The sequence below is a fragment of the Pinus tabuliformis genome, chromosome 2_2, assembly GCF_031772625.1.
Source record: "Pinus tabuliformis cultivar Carrire ecotype Pingquan chromosome 2_2, CPIR1, whole genome shotgun sequence".
NCBI lineage: Eukaryota > Viridiplantae > Streptophyta > Pinopsida > Pinales > Pinaceae > Pinus > Pinus tabuliformis.
In genome coordinates this window covers 472,364,160-472,368,734 of record NC_142300.1, presented here as the reverse complement: position 1 = coordinate 472,368,734, position 4,575 = coordinate 472,364,160, and positions in this window count along the sequence as shown.

The window sequence follows — 4,575 nt, the reverse complement described above, 5'->3', positions numbered from 1 at the left end:
TGGCAGTGTCATTCCGTGAGGTGGACAGACAATGGAAGCTTCCAGAATCTTCCCCAATGACACTTGCCTCACTGAGTTCGACCAAGGATGAGTAAGAGGCTCTCAGTCTCCAAGTGGAAACAAGAACTGACAGAGAGAAACCACTAGTCAAATCATAAGCTGACTCATCCTCTTTGCATACATCTATATATGGATCCCTCATCCCAGAGATCCAGAGGCTGGAATTTTGTACATTGCAAAGAATTCTTGTTGGTTTTGAGATAGATATCAGAGTATTGGGTGATTTATGCTTTGTTGGAGGTGAAGAGGGGATTCCTTTGCTGGGAGGTTGATGTTGGATCAGGAATCATCAGTTGTAACATCTCCTAGATCTTCTTGTTATATCAACAAAACTATTTGAGTTTCTCCTACATGCTTGTGTATCATTGATGTTTGTTACATTTGTATGTTTAGCTTAAATCTGATCCTAAGCTATTTATGAATATAAATCCATGTCTTTGTGTAGTTTTCTTCTTCTGTGATCTTACAGGAACTTGGTGAAGCTGGGCAAGTAAGGGAGCAGGTAGCTGGAAGCTGTCAAAGAGGAGAGAGATTGGATCAAAGGATTAGCGCAAGACACAAGTTGGTTCATCCTATTCCTCTTCGTTTATAGTTCATAAAGAAGAATACGAAAGTAGTTTTCCCTGTTTGTTTCTAAGGTCACTGTCACGCCTTAGTGGGATAGGGTCATTCTGAGTAGACACTTTTCCCGTTAACACGCACCTAGCTTTAACTCAACTTAGGTTTAAAATAATTTAGCACACAAGGGAGGGGTGTTACATCGACACCTCATGGTCCAAGCCTGAAAGTGTGACAGGGTTCCCTGCCAAGAAGAAAAGACTGAAACATTCTTCCTTTTCTAAGGAAATGACCTCATGAAGATGTGTTAATACTCCATCAGAGGGGTGTCATCATGATAACAACTACGAAAGTCATGTCAATTAAAGGTCCAATGCCTCCAAAAAATACCCCGATGGTCATACCTTGGGTTAAGTAACTCCATGAACAATGGGAGATCTCTTTCCAAGTCAAAATTTAGGTCATAAAACCCCGATCAACCAAGTGACATAAACTACAATAAATTTAATTTAATCCCCTCTAGCTCATTTATTCTTCAAGATGCTTTATCCAGGTTATTTCTACACCATTTAAAGTATACACAATGAGTGACACATCATCCACATTACCCTTCCAACCCATCCAAAGTACCCTAATGGCTGCCACAAGTGTTGTATGTGTAAACTAGCCCTCAAATGATGTCCTAATTATCCCATAAAGTGACCAATAAGGATAGCATTAAAAAAAATTCCATGTGCCATATGTAAGTGTCCAAGTGTCCATAGATAATGTCAAATCAACCTTGAGAACTGTCACTAATGCCGCAATCTATGTGAAATAGATTAAACCATGTGAACTTATTTTAAAAATATGAAAAACCCAAAATCAATACTGCAACGATTTCCTCAAAAAAAACACCATGCCATGTCATCTCAATAGGCTCGCTCATAAAAAAATCCAAGTCACACAGATTTCTTTTTATGATGGATACCCTTTCTAAAAGGAGCAACACTATGAAGTCAACTTCAGGACTATTATTGAAAATGATTCCAAAAAATGTAAATACATAATCTCTTCTTAAAAAACATTGAAAATTTTATGAAAAATTTAAAAAATAAATAAAATAATTATGGGAAGTAGCCAATATCACAATCAAAGAATTGATGTGAAGAGGAGAGAGAGGAGCAAGGAAGAAGGCGATATAGTTTACGCTCATTTGGGAAGGAAAGAATTTTTAGATGGCAGTGTAAGAAGGTAAAGATGAAGAAGGTGACCTCGAAAAAAAATCTTGATTATAATAAGTGTGTGTTAACCTACATTTAATGTTGTGTGCTTTTCGAAATTTCATAAAAGATTAGTTAATGAAGATGACGGTTATGTGGTTGATCGGATCTCATATCAAAGGATTGCAGAAAGAATGAGAAACCCGAGTATTTTGGTTTGTTAAAAAGGGTAACGATGTATGTAGCTGGGTAACTCTATTAAAATACTATGACCTCATTACAATATAGGGTAACTTTTCATTTGACTTCGTTTTTCAGTTACCATTATTCGAAAATTACTTTAACATATGGCGCCCTAACAAAAGTAATAATATGACGATCGTGGAAGTACAAGTTGTAATGAGTTGATCAGAGATTATATATTATATATTTGTAGCAATTAGTTGAAAAAATCAATTTAGTATGAACATCTTACGCCATAAGCATTTAATAGAAATTTGCTGAAGAAATCTAATTAATATAAACGCCTTATAGGATAAGCATTTGTAAATATTCCCGGTTTGTTGAAATATACTTGTTGAAAGCAACTTCAGTAATAATATGATTCACCAACTCTAATGGTAATGAGTTTGAATGTTACCTGTAGAGTTCGAATTGTAGAAAAGTGAAAAAGAAATGTATTTTGATATATAATATAAATCCGCTAGGATAAGCATTTGTAATAATCCGTGTTTGAGCATGCAACTACAAGCAATTGTATTTTGATGACGCGAAAAATTGAATCCAGTAGGAAAATTAAATGTATTGGTCTATTATCTGATTCTCAATAAATATCTGTATCAATTATGGATTTTCTTATTCATCAAATTTAAATAAACTCAATCTTCAAAATACAAGATTAGAAACTAGTAAAATAATATGATACCATCAGCAAATGTCAAATGGAAAAGCAACAATATAAAGGTATACATTTTAAAATAAATGTATACATTTATGTAACCGGAAATGCTGGAATAAAAATTTATAATTTCAATGATGTTGAATTTATTTAGATGGTATATTATGAAAATAGGTTAGAATTTGATTGATAAGAGTAAGGTCAATTTTTTTTTGATTTTGCTCTTGATTTGGATATTTTTAAAATATCTCATGAATAAGGAGGCAGGTTTCAGTGTTTCCAGTCTCACTGCTCGTGTATAAATATCCATTTCTGAGAAAAAATGATTGGAATTAAATAGTTGTTTTAACTGTTAATTTAATTCAGAGTTAATTTTTCTGAAATGTTTATAAATATTTAATCTATTCCTCATAAGAGAAGAAATGACTGAAATTAAATAGTTGCTTTCATTGTTAATTCTTCAGAGTTAATTTTTCTAAAATGTTTATAAATATCTTATCTCTTTCTCAGAAGAGAAGAAATGACTGAAATTAAATAGTCGTTTTAATTGTTAATTCAATTCAGAGTTAATTTTTCTAAAATATTTCTATAATCGAAAGAACATGGTCAAGTGAGTGTAAGTTGGTTAAATGGTTTCCCACATTTAAATCTCAAATCTCATGTTATGACATGTTTACCTGTAACTTCTATCTTAATTCTTGGAAATAGCAATAAATGTTGCTATGCAGTTAGTTACTTAGTTACTTAGTGCCATGGTTTTTCGACCCAGATGCCTCAGCCGTCGTCAGTGTGTAACGGTGGAGGTATACGCTTCAAAACGTATTATTGTCGGATACGGTTCTTGGGTGGTGTTCAACACCTCGTCGAGTGAGGTACACGTCGACTAACGTGTCTCTTCATCTTTCTGAAGTTCATTGCCCAACTTTACCAACTTCAGCATTTTCTAATGTCCTTAACGACTTCATAGAAGAATTACTGAGCTGAGTTCAACTGGTAGCTTACATGTATAAATACTTCATCCCGGTGCTTCTGTGATCCATGCCTATCTTGCCCCTGGCTCCTCTCAAATCCGTCAGTAGGAATACAGATATTTTGATTTTGATTTGATGGAGTAACAATTTCAATACATTTTCAGTAGGAATACAGATATTTTGATTTTGATTTTGTGGAGTAACAATTTCAATACATTTTCTGAGTGTTCTGGCCAATCTACATGCAATGGAGGCGTTTAATCATGAATACGTGCGTGCATATTCATTTGCAGCGAGTTTTGTTCAAATGGCCATTTGACTAATGTTGCTCACTGCTATGGTCTCGGCGAAGCTACATTCTCACACATTCGTTGTATTTCTTCTACTCTCAATAGTCTACATTCGAAATGTATTGTAACTTTTGCTATAAAAAGGCAGTTGTATTGCTGGACATAGTTACTCGAACTATTTTATCCGCGATTTACTAAGATATTTTGGATATTTTTTTTTTTTGTTTACGGTTAGCATTAATTATATATATATGTGTAGGTTGGGAAACACATAACCTTAATTGTGGAATGTAGTGCTATTTTATTGTATATGATTTTTTTAAAATCTAAATGCATTGGAGATAGTTAGAAAATATGATAGTTTAAAAGTTGTATGGTGGATTTCCAAAAACACGAAGTTTTTATTTGTTGATATTATTTTTTATTTTGGTAAAAAGAAATTATGTTTATGTGGTTTTAAATTGAAAGATATAAAAATTATATTGAAAAATAAAAAATTAAAAAAAATTAATAATTTAAACTTGTTACAATACCATGGGTAGCCAATATCATATTTAGCAAAACAACATGCCCAAAAACCATAACCCATTTCAAAA